Genomic DNA, 19,239 nt, shown 5'->3' on the forward strand with positions numbered 1-19,239 from the left:
ATATAGGAGGTACTTATTTAATTAAGCATAAATTAATGTAATTAAGGTTTGAGTGTAAACCACCAATAATAGTTTGGAGGGGGGGGGGGTAGACCCATCCATTATTTATCAGATTAAAAAAATGATTTTTTATGTCAAAAAGATGTATGAGAAATGCAACAAAAACGTAGTCGAGTTAAATCTCGATCTAATGTACCCTCCCGAAAATAGATTTCGGATGCAATAGACAAAACATGCTTGGCCAAATTTTGTCCGTTTGGCGGCACAGGAGGTTTTCTGATACCGCCTCAGTATAACCCTATTGTTTTAATTTAAATGAATTAATTAAGAAAGAAGACTGGTATTTACTGGTTTATTTCAACTATAATGTACATGGACAAAACTTGCACCAATGTACAGTACTATGTCAGGACATTATAAAAAACCAAGACTAACAAAAAAAAAAAAAATCATCCGGAAACTTGACGGTTAGATGAGACTTGAGAATGTTTCTTGTATCAAAAAATACTCCAAGAAAAGTGATTGGCACAAAATTCAAGTACATGTGATTCTGATGTACGAGTATGTGGCATTACTAGGAAATTTAGTAGGACAAATTTCAGGCATGATAATTTTCAGTTTTTAAACTGAATTCAGCCTTTTTATCCGTTATATGAACAGTTTTGCTTATTTTAGCCATTAAATGGGGGGGAGGGAGGAATTTTGCACACTTTTTCAGTTTCTAACACTCAGTTTTGTTTTTGAAATTTTTATTACCCGCAAAATTTTGTTAGGCAAACATGCCATTCGTAACTTACCTTCTGCACTATCTTCCTAGAAGAGATTTTCCTCTGTCCGAACAACATTTAATGATCTTGGGGAAGAATCACCCTCAAACCACACTAACTGGTAGCAACCATTTACATCATTCTATCCATACTCTTGGAGAGATAATTCTGCTTGCGTCGACGTAGTTACAGGGAGCCACCGTTTTGCAACTAAATGAGTGCGGCGTATCTTTTGGAGTACTGATCTTGAGCATGTTGGTAAAGAATTTGCCATCCAACTTTTGCAAACATGCATTCCTGAGCTTTCTTTGGATTGTATTTGTCCAATAACAACTGGAACCGCACTTCATTTCTTCTTGGTGTGCATCTTGTACAAAAACTTTTCAACGGCGGCAATAAAAAAAGCTGATTGTGCTTTTTTGTTTTACTGGAGGAGCTTTAGTCGTCCTATTCCCCCTTTTCATTGAATTGTATAGTCACAACCCGTGAAGGCATAATAGATAGGCAGTAATTTGCAGAATGTATCGCCAAGGGATGTTTGTATCTGAGTTATGTCCTGTAATAACAATATAGGTACATTTGTGCAAGTTTTGTCCATGTACCTTATAGGTCAGGCTAAAAAACAAGAATTAAATGTTCTGGGTGACATAAGTAATTTGAGGGGATCAAACCTTCTGTACATTATGGGGAGAAATCTTCCGTGGCAGGCTCTCAGACTATATGTCGTCTATCAAAATTGCCAACTTATCTTTTTCTTTTTGATTTACACTCACTGTAATTTAGGCAATTTTACCGTCCTTGATCATAATTTCTTTCAAAGAGACGATATATCTCAAGTTTAAAGTTGAGTGTATGTGTCTAAACTCTAGAACATAGAGGTATGGAATGTATAATACTCAAGTCTTAAGCGTTCTATCTATCAATAACTATTTTCTTCATTTTTATTTCTTCAATCCTAGCTAGGATCAAAGGAAATAAAAAGATAGGTTGTACCGTAGGAGCGGCTAAATGCTAAAAAAGATTGGACTGAGTGAAAGGGAAGACTCATTAGAAAATCAAAAACTACTTTTCACACATTATGTAATAATTAACATTTAATGAGTTGAATATGTCAAATTGTTACACCATACAATATATAATATAATAATAAACATATAATATATATACGAGTATATAATATAAACGAGGCGTTTCCAAAAAGTATGGTGAATTTTCAAATTTCGTGGGCAATGTACATTTGCTATGCTCAATTTTTTTTTGGATAGTACACTCGCCACGAAAATATATTTACTGTTTCACCTGTATGATATGTTTAGTTTATTTGTGAGAGGCATAACGGATAGAAGTATTTTGATCATTCAACGATTCTTTGCTATTGAAAAACACGGATCAAAGAGTTTGCTTCAAATTTTGAGTAAAAATGAGATTAAGTGCTCCAAAACACTTGAAATGTTGACAGTGGCGTACGGTGAAACCATTCTGAGTAAAAAAAGAATGTTTACAAGTCGTACAAACTCTTCCAAGATGGCTGTAAATTGCAAAAACAACATCACAATCATGCTCAGCCACCATCATTTTCACCAGATTTTCCCCATAGGACTTTTTCTTCTTATCAAAACTGAATAGACCCATGAAAGATGGAGATTTGCAACTATTGAGAAGATCAAGACTGCATCATTGGTAGATATCAAGGCTACATGGATAAGTGTTTATGGGAAGTGCTTTGAGGATTGAAAAAAGCGTTGGACCGAGTGTATTGTGTATGAGGAGGATTACTTTGAAGGTGACAACATCAATATTATTGATAAATAAATACATATTTCCCCCTAAAAATAAAAAGTCACCATACTTTTTGAACACACCTCGCTTATCTTATCTGTAAAGATTGTTAATAATGATTAGATTAAGAAGATTATAACCCAAGGCCCTTAGTGCCAGAAACGTAGGGGCCAAGATGTCATTGTCTCCTAGTATTTTAGACTAAGTGTAATGTTTCTAGAATAAAATTGTGAGCCTCCCTATTAAATTATCTAACTCCCAATTATAAATTCATTCCGGCGCCACTGTCCAGGGGCGTCCGCAGGATCTCCCCTAAATTGAGTACAACAGATGGATAAGTTAACAATTTGGGGGAGGTTGGCTACGGCTCGGGTTTATACTATCTTTCTTCAGGTCGATGAACATACAAACTTTCCCTTTAATAGTATAGATTTGATTTATTTATCTATAAAATAACTCCCCAACAAATCCTTAGTGTTATTCTCCATTTTTCATGAGTATACTCACATTTAGTTACTCAATACTTAGATGTTATCTCCTCAAGAATAAAATAATAATGACAACAGATTTAGAAAATAGAAATAAAACTCGCATGCTAAAAAATCCTTAGTTAAATGAAAATTAAAAAGATTTTATTTATATTTATGTTAAAGTTCTAAACTAAAACGATTTTCTATCGACGTCCCTTGTTTTAAGTGTCTGTTACCAAACTGAGCCTGTATAAAAAAGAACCGAGAATAAATACCGGAACCGAGACTCAAGACCGGAACGTTGGAATGAAAAAACCAAGACTGATAGAACCGCTGAATCTGAAGCAGGCACGACTTTGCTTATAACTCCCGAGGAGCAACCCTCATTTTTACTTTCTGTCTTTCATGAGGTGATGCACTAGTTATTAATTAGATGTTCCCTTCTCAAGAATGAAATTATAATAATAACAGCTTTAGAAAATAAAAAATCAATTCAGGTTGCAACTACAAAAAGCTGCTCCGCTTTCTAGGTCATATTTTATACACCCCTGACATAAACATTACATACATTAACAAAAAAAAAAAAAAAAAAAAGGAATGATAAATGCATTCAAGATTAAGAAATTATTTTACCAAGCCTTTAATCAAAAAACTTGCATTTTCTTATTTTTGAACATGCATCTTCCTAACATTACTAAACCGGGATCAAATTGATGCATCCATATTATATAACTTAAAATTTTAGTATACAATCACGAGTCAGCCTTTATGATCAAGTTTAACATTAATCACTTTGCCGAATAGACAGTTTGCATGACTGACACATTACCGAAAAGATAATAAATATATTTAATAAATCATGTTGCAATATTTTGTAATTATGATTCCCATACATATTAGACCAATTTTTAAAGATACAACAAAGGAAATAGTAATATATTTATTTCCTAAGGTGTCTCCCAGAATAGATGTGAATAGTTTTTAAAAGGATATATCTATATAATATTTAATTATATAATTTATATATATATATTTATAATATTTAAATAATAATCAATGTACATTTTAATATGGTTCTAGCAAAGGGTTACCCTGCCGGCGTTGCTCGGGCTAAGGAGGGAGCGGGAAATCATTGAATAAATTCTTCTTAATGCTTAGATATGACTCCCCCATAATCAGCATCCTTTTCTTAGCCTGACCACTTTCGAAAGAGGCACCCATGCAAAATTTCAGCCTACCATGTTCAACGGTGTGGGCACCCATAAAGGAGACACACACAAACTCTACTATATATAATGATGGGACAATTAATCTGAATCGGGAATACCTCCCCCAAATTAAGGAATTTTTGTTTTTTACTAGAACATTTGATATTTGAATTTTTTTTTTAATTTAATCTTTCAAATTTGTTGCAGAATAATTCTATATTAAATAGTTTCCTCTTACATTTTTTTTTGGGGGTGGGGTGGGGGACCCCAAAAAAAATGTATATATATCCTATATATATAACCTTATGGACGCAACTGTATATACTCGTATTATGCATAATATCCTGGGATGATAAAAAACTCCTTTATTAAAACAAGATACAGCTTCTTTTTGATTCACGAAACCTTTGGACGTGTGTAGTAATGAATTTGATAACTCCTACTGTACTTTTTATTTACATTCCCAGGATGGATGGAGTATCTCAAGGAAGAAGTTACACCTTCCAACAAGAGAGTTCACTGGCTCACAAGCCTTTAAAAGTGCAGGATGTCTTGCCCACAAAATGTCCTCACTTTTGGAGTCCGTATTTTTTGGTCTGTAAACAGCCTGGACATGAACACATGCGATTTCTATCTAGGGGGGAGGGTCGAGTATGATGCTTGTACCAAGTTTCATTCATCTGTGAAGGCCATGAAAAAGTAAATTACCCATACAATGACCAAGCTGGATCCCACCGAGGTTGCCCTGGCTTTTAAAATTTTTCCCAATTTATCTTGATCACCCTGGATTAATTATATAATAAAATATTATGTAGATATATCTTCTTATAAAGTATTCCGATCTATTCTGGGAGATACCTTAGGAAATAAAGTAATTACTATTTTCTTGCTTTTATCTTTCATAATTGGTGTAATATGAATGGGAACAATAATTACGTAATATTGTAGCATGAATCATCAAAATATTTATATTTTTTTCCCCCCAAAGTGGTCATTCGTGAATATTGCCATTCGGCAAAGTGTCCGTTCGGCAAACGGCATACAGCAAAGTATTGTCTTCTATGTGTCTGTGCACATTAAAATAACGACGATTTTTATTACTATTTAGCACTTTATAAGGGGTATTTACACCCAAGGTTAATAGAAATACAAGGTTAGACCATGATGTAATCGGGCTTCCTAGAATTTTCAATCTGATGTTTTGTACCGACTGTGCTGGGCAAGACAGGCAGATTTTGACAAAACACGCAACCACTCATAGTCAAAAATAACCAAAAATGTATGGCCTTTTTCTGAAGGCCACGAGGCTATGAGGGAAAAATAAGGGGATATTTGGAATCAGGGAATCAGGCCCTGACATCTCGTTTTCCAATAGAGTCGAAAGAATGCCTTTCTTCACTGTAGTGTACTCTACAGTCGTAGTGGTATCATGAAAAACGGGTACTTTTAGTTGAAAAGGGTCATGATATTGTGGTGGAGGATGAGGTACTAAATCAATTACATTGAGGGAATCGTTGAGGAAGGACATTATGAGTTTTATATATTATATACGAGTTTTTTTCGTGCCTATAGTTAAACAATTATTTCAACAGCTACAGTAGTTGTTGTTATTGTATCCATAAAATCATTTTGTGTCAGGGGGATTCGCCTTGAACATTTTTGTTAATACTGAGCAATTTACTTCCAAGGATAAATACCATTTCTTTTAAAAGAGAAGTGAATTTTAAATACTCCAGAATTTATAGTATAATACAAAAGAATATTAATGAAAGTTTTGAAATTCAGCACCATAACTGGAAACTTCTCAATCTCTTTACAAACATATAATTTCTATTAAAAATATGTTATTTTCAAATGACTAGAGGTTACAAAAACGGCCTTTAAATACTAAACCTTTTCAAATATATACTTTTCATCAATACATAACCGAAAATTAGATTACTGAAAAGGGATAGACTCTAGTACACACATTAAAATAAAAAAATTGGAAGGTGTTTTAGAGTTGTTATATTCTAAATTTTGACTTACAATTAGTTGATTGCCAATTTGTTCTCTGTTAAAAATTTATAGAATATTGTGACTATTTATATAAACTAATCATAATATTATACTTAATACATGTATACAAAGATATAATAAATGTTAATACTAATTTTTTTATAATTTATGCTCTTATCAACACTGGAGCTTCCATATCCTTTATTCCATCGAATCTTGTAAGCAAGTGTACTCTCAGTCCTACATCAATTATTTTATTATTAGTAAGTGGGGCTAAGATTAATGTATTTCGATTCGCTCTTTAAGGAGGTTTCCTTGGACATTGTCGCCGATGTTCAATTTCCCCTTCTAGGCATGAACTTTCTGAGTTATTAAAAGTTTGAGATTCAAACTTTGAAGATCTCCTTATCTTATTCAATCGTCAAAGCTAGACAACTCAATAGATCAATCGGGTTCTTGTATTTATCAGCCACTACAAAGGATGTTTATATCGGAAGGGTCTCGAAACTTTGTTTTTCTTCCATTCGTTAGGATCCAAAATCCTCACATCTAAAGTATGTATATGTCTCTGTTTATGAAATAAATACCCAGGTTATAGGTTTTTATTAGCGAACGGGCATACGGATGGATACTCGTACTATAATATTATATTTTAGTAGATGATTCTATGTCCCCTACGAAAAACGCATTATTTATAATGCGTGTATTTATTTCAAAAACGGAGAGCGATACCGACTTTAGACATAAAATAAAAGTTGTTTAGAAGTCTATGTTTCATTCGGATCATTCGGATGTTTTTCTAAGGTATGGGTTGTCGATGCATTTTCGAATCGACAACCCATACCTTAGAAAAACATCCGAATGATCAAAAAAAAAAAAAAATGAATTATTGTACTAACGCAAAATACAAATACTGAATACAAATTAAAAAGGGGAATTCGGAAAGTATCAGCGAGTTAGTCTAAGTATGTATGTTCATGATGCACCTATTTAAAGTATTAATAAAATAACTCAATATACAATAAATAACGTAATATTAATTATTAGATAAAATACTTTCTTTTAAGTGTTTGTTTACCTCTTTTTAGTGTCATTCATATTTATTTATCTGTTATAACTAATTATTGATCTCATTTTCCAAAAGTGTTCAAATTATCAAATTTGGAAGGATAAACATATAGTATTTTAGTACAAATAGCTATGTTTATTATGACTACTAATGTATTTTGCTGTTACATCCCTTGTTGGTGTATCCTATGGTCATTTAATTGATAAATCCCATCAAATGTTAAATACATTTTTATCTTCATTGTATTTTGCAAACCTTTCCTTCTAAAATGGGGGAGGGAACGACCAAAATCAGTTGACAGTCAGCCAATTCTTTCAAATTATGGAACTATAATTTTATAATTTTTAGGAATTGTTCACAACTTAACAAGAGAGCTTAATTTGAATTCAATCAATCATCAATTTTCTGGACGCAGATTAGAGGAAATGAATCAGAAAAATCAACAGCTGACAAAAAAATAGAGTAGAAGCTTTTGTCTATGTTACATTATTCCATGTAAAATAAAAATTTATTTGACAGAATACTTAATTTTTTACTTAAATTATGAAAAAGGAGGTTTAATGTGGTTCAAGTGCTGTGTATAAATTTACTGATGTTATTCCCAAGTTGATAAATATAGCGGATCTAGTGGATATTTAACAATGTTAGAGAAAGATAGGTCAAATGAGTGGTCAATCATCTTTCCATTTTAAAGAAGCTCTGTTTTCTATGCAATGATGTGGAAACGTACTTCAAACTTATTGATAAAATATTACATTTTTAAAGTTATATTTAGTTATGTTTTGGAGTGGCTTTGAAGAAGATAATAACAAAAACACAATAGGAAATTAAAAGATAAAATATTGGAAACTTATAAAGTATTCCCATTTCCCCTCTTTCAAACACATCTTTCTTATCTCCTTTGAGGAAAGATTAATACCTATATAAATAGATACCTATAATGTGTATGCCAAAGAAATACTATTTTTACTCGATTTCAAGGTAATATTTTAAAGTTTTCCAATATAAAAATATAAATATTGAGCATAAAAAGTACGTCTTTAAAAATAAAAAATAAAAGTCGATAAAGAAGAGTTTAATTTGTACTTTATAAATAAGTGAGTTTTTAAATTATTTGAGTCTTCTACAAAAAATTATAGAGGTTGCCTCATTTGAATTTTTACGCTTCTGTAGAGGTAGTCCGAATTTCTTCAATATTGTTGATAAGTTGTAAAAATAACTAAAAATCATAAATTATCAGCCTGTCAATCCCTCAAAGACATTTTCTATCCTAGGGTACGCAAGAAAAATAGTTTTTGTTTAATAAAATTACGTGTCATTTACTAAATGAATACTTACTCTCAAATTTTTATTTCGTGTCCTGGGGTAGAAGACGTCTTTTCTATCTTGAAACTGGGACTACCATATAAAAGGAAGCTTACATCGTATTTTCATACTATACGCTTGAAGTACAAGTCCCGATTCCCCATTTCTGAGTGTAAGGGTATAAAATGTGTTTAGATTATTATTCTAGTTGAATCAACTAATTTTTAGTTTCATGTGACATATGAAAGGGCGACTTACTACAGAATTTGATTTTAATCTATTTCTTTACGATAGTGGTTCTAGAAAGCGTGTCAGCATTCGGTTTTTACTCCTATTCAGTCATCCATTTCATCCCTCCACTCCGTGTTTCGGAATCCATTTTTCTGCTGATAAAGTGAAGGAGATTCATCTCTTGGAGTAGAATCTTATCTAACAACTTCATCAATTCTTCTTTATTTCAAATAATTTGAGTCCCAAGTCCTTTGGATCAGTTTCTACAATCGACATTCTTGACTCTCAAATTTGACAAGGTCTTCTCACTCTCCCTTAGTGGACTGCAGCGAAGAACGAAGAAGGATGCCTGATTTCACTCAAACCCATTAGGGAAATGAAAGGGAAGGGTTATTCTATATTAACTCTTTAGCCTTGTCATCCTCAATTCAATCATTCAATCCAAGACCAAATTTTATCAATCTGTATGTACTATAACTACTAATTTGTTAGGATGGCTATCAATTATCATAAACTTCATCACTCATGCATGGTATTAAAGAACATGTCATTTTAATAAAGTGAACCATAATTACATATAGGTATATATAGTGATCATGAATAAATAATCCTAAAAATTCTTTCAGTTCAATTTCATTCTTAACATATAGTGGGCGTTTTAAGTGATAAGGAGAAATCTATAAGTTCAAATACCGAAGAATATTCCTTGAAGTGAACAATTTTTAGGATGAATTGTAGTTTAAAACTTTCATAATATGTATTGTTATGTAATGATGGAACTAAATTCAAGTATCTTAAAACTAATACTTCATTGAAATAGAACCGACAACAAATTTTAGATTCTGAATTTAGTTCAGCAATTTGACCAAGTGATAATGATATAAATGATAAATTTGTCAAATAAATGCATAATTTATGCCAACAGGATCTAATCTGTTGGCCTCACTTATTTTTAACATTTTTACATTATTATATTTTAGAACAATATGCCTCATTTTTAGAAGCAGAAGGCTAACATTGGGCAGTTATCAATCATCCATTATCTTTTCTTTTTTGTGATTCTTTTTCTCTTCTTATTCTCGGTATTGAAAGACAAAATTTCCGTTTTTTCTTAGTTCAATAATTAAAAACTTTTTTAAAATTCAATGAATAATAACACTTTATAAATTCGCGTATTATTATTTATGACAAATTTCTTAACATATTTGTTTGTTCCTTCCCCCCTAGGAAGTGCATTGAAGTGTGAGTAATATTATTGCAAATCAATTTCTTTATAATTTTTTAAATTCAATCCAAACTTCTAAGAAATGGATCGAGTGGATTGGTAAGGAGGGGGTATTAATAGCATAGGGACTCTTAAAATATGGTTGAATACCCTCTGCCCTCAGATTGTCCTGGAGGTAGTGTGGGATTGCTAAAACCAATGCATACCATACTTCTAATACCAGATGATAGTTCCAAGTCTTCAGGTTTGTGTGGGTTACTTGAGTATACCCCTGGATCCTGAAAACCACCGCCATTTCATCCAGTATTCAAACATATGTTAAAGGCCCTCATCAATTTATTCCCCCCACTCCTCCCACCTCCTCCTATATTGGAATAATTTTACTCACACTTGGAGCTACTCTCTTGGGCAATGGAACAAACCAAAATGTTTAGATATTTGTCATATATAATATTAAGCGAATTTATAATGTGCTATTATTCATCATGAAGTTTGAATAAATACGGGCAATTTTCCTTCATGACAATCTTTTCCAGGGGCAATTTTCTCTAGGGTAGTTTTCTGCGCACGAATTAAGAGATATCTTGGTATAGCTTTGACTCAACTATGAAGGAGAGTTTCATTTTTCATAGGTAGCCTTTAGTCTTCTTTTAGTCTTCTTTTGAATTGCCTGAGTAACTAAATCAAATAAATAGAGATCAACATGGTGCAGGTATTGTTGTCAATTACTTACAAATATTGAATTCTGATTCAATAGTAATTAAGTTTACAATTTTAACTCCTTTCATAGCCATTAGCTAGAAGATAGTCATATTTTCCCCACACAAAACAGTAGGTAAAAAATATCAAAAGTAAGTCCCCCTTTTTGGTTCTAGGGCAATTTTCTTAAAACATTTTTGCTAAATGACAATTTTGTCATATAACATTTTGTCGAAGGATAATTTGCCGAATGGATAATTTGTCTAAGGACCATTTAGAACATTTGGCCGAAAAATGATATTGATATATATGATTGTATGTTTTAATTAAATTTAAAATGGTAGTATCATAAATAGGTATTGTTCATATGTTATGTCAGGTAAATTAATGAATTTTCCTTAATAATTATATGCATTAATGATCATTATACAAGCATAACACAGTAGTGTGTGGTTCTAATGTTGTTCGAATCTTTACAGTTGTAGCACTTTAAATATATTAATTAATAAACAAACTCAATAGCGATTCGAATGGAAGAAGAACAAATCCTTTCTACGTTATCAATTAATTATCATTTGATATGTTGGATTATTCATATTTATCATACTATCATTTTAGATTGAATAAAAATATACAATCGTATATAACAATATTTTAAATATTATTTTTCGGCCAAATAGTCTTATGGCGAAATATCCGTTTAGAAAATTATCCTTCAGTAAAATGTATATTCGGCAAATTGTCCTTTTACAAAAAAAGTCGACTAATAGTCCGCTCATGTCCCTGTTTTAATTCCCCAGCCTTACCCAAGCCAAAAGAAATATACAAAAAACTAGGAGAACAACATGTCACCTGAATGAAAGGAGCGAGCAACAGAAAAGACGAAGAAATTATTTAATAATTTTTAATCAGTTATTGACCTGAATTTCAGCTGTTTAACGCACCACAAAATAAAACCGCCCATTCATCTGAACTACCCGTATTGTTCTGCAACAATTTATGATAAGGGAGGGAGCAGTTTTATATATAACGCCACAAAGAAACTTTTTATTTTTGATCAAGACGTTACAAAAGGTCGAGATCGAAACCAATATCAATAAATACATAAATATTCTTTTTTAGCTCATCATATCTCTTTTTAAAACAATAGAATGATTCAAAAAGATTTCATTGGACTCCAAATCATATAGATACTTTATATAGATATCATATAGATAGTTATTTTCTAAATTATGATTTTTTTTTTAGTGAATGTTTAGTTACCTGAGGCAATGTGGGGTACTACTGGAAAAAAATATTATTGCCAAAAGAGGGATCAACACTCTAGGTGCTCCCACTGGAACTAAGTGAGGAAACCTATGATCTCTGTTGTAAACTCAACCAAGGAGTACGTTATTTATATGGAGGGAGAGAAAAGGAGATTTTATTCTTTGCACTTCCATGTTTGGGGCAAAAAATAGTTATAAAAGAAGAACGCTACTATAAATTTAGGTAACAACAGCATCAAATTGCAACGTGTTTCCATTTTTTGAGTGTTAGAGAAGATTCTTTGGTGGAGCTAGCAAAAATGCCGAGTAGGTGCTCAGTGTCTGGACGTCGGTCTGGGTATCGCCTTAAAAAGAGAAGGTCCAAAGTTCTGGATAAAACGGAGGGCAAAATAAAGTTCCATCAGTATCTGAAAGATGTAGATAGACTCCAAGTGTGGAAAAGGGTCATTTCAAGAGATTAGGCAAATTTATCCCAATCATTTAATACAATTAAAATTTGCTCCTTACATTTACGAGATCAAAATTTTTGACAGAATCAATCGATTCTGATAGTTTCCGAATGAAGAAGCGAAAAGGTTCAAAATTGATTCAACCCATAATTTGAAGAACATATACAATAATTTCGTCAATAGAAGAATTTTGGAATGTCCTAAATTCTGTGGAATTGAAATTGGATCTCCAAAGTTTGAACATCTTGAGTCTCTATACAGCATTGAAGTCGGAAAGTCAATTAAATATACTCACAAATTGACTGATAAAGTGTTCCGTCCAAGTCCAATCGAAAAATAATGTCAAGTTAGCTGATTCTCTGTTTTATCATAGCACTATTGATGCCCTGGAGATGTACTCTAAAATCTATCCCCATTTTCTTGAAACAATCCCTTTTCTAAAGATGATTCGTAATTATTGGAACATATTGAATGTGAGATTGTTGTAGGAAAATAATTCAATTAAAATAATAATTATTATTATAGAATTATTTGAATGATTTGGACAAAATTGCTCAATAAAGTATAATATGACCTTCTACTATTTATTTGTTTTTGAGTAATTTTATGTAAATAACACAACTTGAGTACATATGATTTTGACCCAAACATGCAAGAGGGAAAAAACCCCGCTCCCTCCTTATAAATAACGATAAAAAATGGACTCAACAAACTATCTGCCTCCCTAGTCACGGAGGTAAACCTATACGTAGGCTTAACCAAATATGGCTACTTCTAGTAAAATATAAGAAAATAATCATAGAAAATTAATGATTAAAATACTCTAAAATTAACTTCTTTAAATAAAACTTTTATAACTGCTTAAATAGCCCCTAAAAATCTCCTAAAGGCAGAACTTAACACCCCTCTTACTAACCAGTACCTAAAACTTAAAATGTTTAAATTCAAATTTATATTACAATATTATAAATACGACTGTTATTCTTTGTTAGGATATGCAACGCATAATAAATATGAATAAATTTATTTTCATTCATCGTTACCATATTTAATGCAACATTAATATGAATATCAAAAAACTTAAATGCATGCATAAAATTACTAAAGATAACTTCATATAAAATAAATTTTGTCAAAATATTAGTTTAGTTAATGAATACAACAACTTTAGTGATGCATCCAAATCTTGATACTTTACAATGATCTAGTAAATGAACAAAGTATATTGCCAGGGGCGTCCGCAAGGGTTATGGTGGAGGCGCTGTACCCACCATATTAAAAAAATGTTTGCTTTTTACTATAAAAATTGTATTTCATTTTTTTTTTTCAAAAAATTAAATTTGATTATTCAATTTTTTTTCCCAAAAATTCTAATTTTTTAAAAATAGCTGTGGACTATTAAATTTTGTAGAAAATAACCATGGTTTTTTGAAATTTTTTTCCGAAAAATTTACTTTTTGGTGATTTAGAATTTTTTTTTCTTTTCTTTATTTTTGTTAATGACTATTTCTATGTTGACACACCAAATATGTACTTCCCTTTTCTTTTTTATTGTGAGGTACTGAGCATTAGCAACAAACGTTCTATAAAATATATCCTCCTTGGTCAGAGAGACAGTCAAACTTTGCATAATTTTAATAGAGATAGTATTAAAATTAAAGATAGAACCCACCCGTTTTGTAGGTTTTCCCTCAAAATATATATATTTGCGTTCTGGACCTCTGAACGTGAGGGTCCTTTTCATTATGAGTATTACTTGATAATATAAGTTTATATGATATATGTTTGCTCAAATGTTATTAATCCCCTAATAATAAGCCACTTCTGTAAATACCAATGAATATGATTACTAAAGAGAAAATTTTGCTTTAACTTAAACTTTTTAATTGATTTGCGCTCCCTTGTTTACAAAAATCAGCCTGTATAAGCTGACCCTGATACCGAATCCTTATCAATTAAAAAAAAGTTGATAAAATTCATTATCTAAATTATGTTATTATCTATTTTTATGTATGTAGAAAATTTCAGTCTAACTTAACCTAAAATACCTATTTTATACTAAATCATTCCATAGTCCAGTGATTTGTGAATGGTGTGCCGTGAGACATTTACACAGTAATTGATAGTTATACACAGAAAATTCGATTCATTATTTTTCAATATATATTTATTTTATCATAAGCAGGTGATAATAATTATACCAATAATAAAAAAAATACAAAAATTGTAGTAATCTTTCGGAAAAAATAGTAATTAGAATCCATCAAAAATGAATGTCGTTCTTTTTTCCGTGTAAAGGAAAATTTAGTAATGGGTTATGTTTTTTTAAATATATTCTTTAGAATGAATATATTTAGTATTTTATCTATAATTGGTATAGAAATTTATATATAAACCAAGTTAATAGATTTTGGTTCAATCATCAAAGTAAATTATTGAAAATAGTACCTCAATTACATGGGTGTCCGCAAAATTATATATATATTTTTTTGGGGGGGATTAATTTTTGTAAAAAAATTTTGAAAAATTTAATTTCAAATATTAAATTATTTAGAAAAAATATAAATATAAAGCAATTCACAAAAAAAAAAAAATTTTCGAAAATAATTTAAAATATTAAATTTTTTGGAAAAAAATTTCAAAAATCAATAGCTATTCTCAAAAAATTATTTAAAAATCAAAAATCTACAGTTCACAAAAAATTGGAAAATAATTTCAAAATCCACAACTATTCACAAAATATCAAATTATTTGGAGAAATATTTCAAATTTCCATAGCTATTCACAGATATTAAATTTTTTGGAAAAATAATTTGTATAAATAATATTTTTGGAAAAAGAAAAAAGAAAAATTTAATTTAAAAAAAAATTGTAAAAAGTATTTGTTGGAATACATTTTCCAACAAATTATTGTTCATATCAATGAACAAATGATTCTGATTAATCCTTTGGAGGCACTTCTAATAATTAACTGCCATATTTTTAGAATTAGGAAATTAGTAAATTATATTTCCAAAATAATATTGGACCAAATTAAGTCAAGTAGATAAAACGGATTTTTTAAACTACAGTTGACACTCTCAGGTATTTCTGTCTGTCCCATAAATTTGAATTCAATGCCTATAATTGACCGTAATATCTTTTGTAAATATTGCCTGTCATTTTATAAATATAAATGAACCTTTATATAGTGTAAGTTACGCATCGTCCGACGTTTCAAATTGTCGGATACTCAACGGTTAAGTCACAACAATTCTTTAGTACTTCAATCAACAATATCAAAAGGTATTGTTATGTAATCATCACACATTTTTAAATAATCCTGTAAAATTTCAAATCGATTGATGATATAGTTTTTGAAAAACAAAAGTTTAAATTCGAGGTTTTAATTTAAAGTTAAAATTCAATACTTATATATTTTATAGTGTATGATAATATGAAGATTGGTTATGTTAGAGCAAAATTCCCATGTTCGAGTTCAATAGGAGTTTTGCCATTAGCATTTTATTTATAAATAGGCAAATAAATAGCTAGATAGCGAAAAAAATTTATTCAAAAGCTGTTGATCAGAAAGAAGAAAGAGACGTACGGTACATTCAACTCCCTCACATCAATCATATTAATAATTAATAAAATGGATCATGTTTATATCCGTCTCTGGAAGGAATATAACGGATCCACTTCGGCAAGATAATGTCATCTATCCCATGGACACCTCCAATTTATATTGATAGATAGTTAAATCTCTTCCGAACTAGAACTGTCGAAGTACCGTATGGAGTCTCTCAGAGTTCGAGTCGCTTCACTCCAACGCATCACCTTGGGAAACTATCAACATTTTGCTTTCAAGCATAAATAATTGTTATGGATCCCCTAACAGGTACTCATACCAACATTAAGTTTGAATGGATTAACGCGACTATTCCACTAGAAGCCTTGTCAATGTGGGAAGTTGAATCTTGAAGTCATTTGGATAATACCTTTTATTCAGGGAAAAATTTGAGAAGACGACAAAAGAATCTATAACCAACATTATGTTCCACCTTTCCCAATGGTTTATTACCCAATCAAGGTGATATATTCGAACTAATTAATCAATTAAGAACTCAAATTAATTCCTTTATGAATTGTATATTATAATATTAAATTAATAAAAAAATAAATTATACAATAATCTTTAATCGATGAATAAATGAGAAACTGAATTTAGCAATAATGGAGGGGCAAATTGTAATTTATTAGTTCTTTAATCATATAGGAGTTTAGCTTCGTTTTGTATTCCTAAATACATTAAGAGTTATAAAGGTGTGAGGTAGTCCATTGAATTCCTTGCTTATTAATAAATCGAACATGAACCTTCCAAGTTAGTAAAGGAAGCTTTTCTCAACAAAGATGATAACTTGGATTTTGTAGAACGGTTATGCAAAGATGTCTCAAGCAGATAGTGATGTTGTAATTAATAATTAATATTGATAAATAAAACCAAAGCATGTAAAAGTCTATAACATGAACATCATCTATCGGAATACAAATGATTGTTGAAGTAAATGAAGGATTTAGAGTTAGAGACAATTCCTCTTCTTAATTAATCCAACATATAATCAGGATAACTTTTTGACATTGGAAATGAGGATTTAACTTTCTAGTGTTGACAATAGGAGCAAACAAGACACGATAATTATAGCACATCTTTGCAAAGTTGATTACTTTCCATGAGTTGAAGTGAAGCGACACGGAGTTGGAAACACAGACATAATCCTTCATAAATTATATTAATTATTAATACGACAAAAGGAGGAATGATGATTCTTCTTTTTCTTTTTATAATTTCTTCTTCTAATTTAAGTACCATGCGTCTGTTTCTCCCTCTATTCGTTTCATAAAATAATATGAGATCCTTCATCTCATGGATTGCCAAATAATCAAGGATTCCCCTGCGTACAAGAATAAGTACGTTGTATTTTGAATTTTATCCAACCTAGACATAAATATTCAAACAACATTTGCACTCCTATTTATATTTATCTCCTATGTTTTTGCTATTTTATGGTGTCTGAAATTAAGAAACATGATTCGAATAACGTCAGAAATTAAAACTTTTGATTTGAAACTTGTCCGAATTTATAAATTTTGGGCATTTTTTGATATTGTTTTTAAATCTTTAATAACCTCTTTATTCGATATTTTAATGAAAATATTTTGATACAAAAGTTCTTACTAACTAATATATATCAATGTGTTTATTTAAAAAAATCTCAAACATATCGCACGATGTCTATATAAAGTATATGAACATAAGCACCTCTTCGATGTGATGCATAATATGTCCTATATGATTCGAGTATTTTTCATAAGAAACGGGCCAGTTAAAAAACTGTTAGAGGGATATAGCCAATGAAATGTAATGAGCATTATTATCTGTCTCTTCCAAAACATTCTTCAATTATTATGTTGATTTTCTGTTTATTTTTTTTTCAACATCCCAATCTTCACTGGATCATTTTCATGATTGGATATAGCAAAATCATATGTTTTTGTCAAGAAGAGAGGGAAAAGGAGCCAAAATCTGTTGATTCATAGTTTGTCAATCATCTCTTTCTCTAACTGTTGAACTATTATCCATTTCATATTATGGGTATCAACAAGTTTATAATAGAATAGATTGTTATTTTTATTCTATCGTGCAATCTTTTCTCCGAAAAGAAATCGGAAAAAGGATTAAAATCAGCTTATAGCATTTAGACAAGTTTTCCTCCTATTGAATATGATTAATTAATAGTTGGGCACTGTTTACTGCACGAGATTTGATCTGAATTCTAGGGATCAGAATAATTATGAAGAAGAAAATAAGCAAAATAATCGATAACTGACAACAAAATACTGGAAATTATATGCTCTTTAGGGAGAAGGGAATCATTTATGGGCTACTAGATCCATGGAGAAATGAATAATACATTGATGCATCAAGATGTGCGAATGATTAAACGAAGATATCAGCTAACAAAAGGGGTTTAATATGATGTGACATTTGTTTCTTTTTCTTAATATGAGTTACATTTGTTCCTAGACCCGAGTTCGTAAGTCAAAGCAATTTATCCTAAAAGAAATAACTAGTAAAATGATGTTAAACAAGAAGTGGCTCTCATGTTCCGTCCCCAACTCTCAACCAGATCGTATCTAAATAAATATTCGTATGTTGTGGTACTCGTATCTCGAGGTGTTACTGTATCTTTGTTTCTAACCTTTTCCATAGCTGACGTTCATTGCTCTAGACTGAGGATTTTATTCTACATGAACAGCCTAACTATGCCAAACTACCAATCAAAATGTCTTTGTCGTTTCGATGTATTTATTAATCTATGACTAGATCTTATTGTATTTGTCAGTAATAGGTCATAAGAAAACTAAAAAATAAAGATACATATTATCCACAAGGTGGTCTGACAGTCTGTAGCTTGTTGTTTAAAAAATGGCCCATGCTCATAAATTTTTTGACAGCGCTCTCTATGTGAGAAACATGGATATAAATATTTTTTATTAAATAATATTATAATTCAGGGAGTTGTATTATTTTGTCAAAAGAGTGTGTCACCCTCTGTCGTTTTGTCTAAAGCAAATATAAGTAAACAACGATCATGCCCCATTGGTATTTCACAGGTATATTGTGAATTTATTCTTTATACAATTCAACAAAATTACATTTGCCTTAGAAAAATAAGATTAAGATTTCAAATTCTATCTATTAATTTCTTCAGCATTCAACTCAAATGA

The 19,239-nt window shown here is 30.6% G+C and overlaps 1 protein-coding gene across 2 annotated transcripts in view; it reads right to left on the bottom strand.

Moving 5' to 3' along the window:
• The window catches only part of Hydr1 (phospholipase Hydr1), a 181,409-nt gene that overhangs the window by 6,823 nt on the left and 155,347 nt on the right, over positions 1 to 19,239 (bottom strand). The window lies entirely within an intron of this gene.

This window comes from Lepeophtheirus salmonis, chromosome 11, assembly GCF_016086655.4.
Source record: "Lepeophtheirus salmonis chromosome 11, UVic_Lsal_1.4, whole genome shotgun sequence".
NCBI lineage: Eukaryota > Metazoa > Arthropoda > Copepoda > Siphonostomatoida > Caligidae > Lepeophtheirus > Lepeophtheirus salmonis.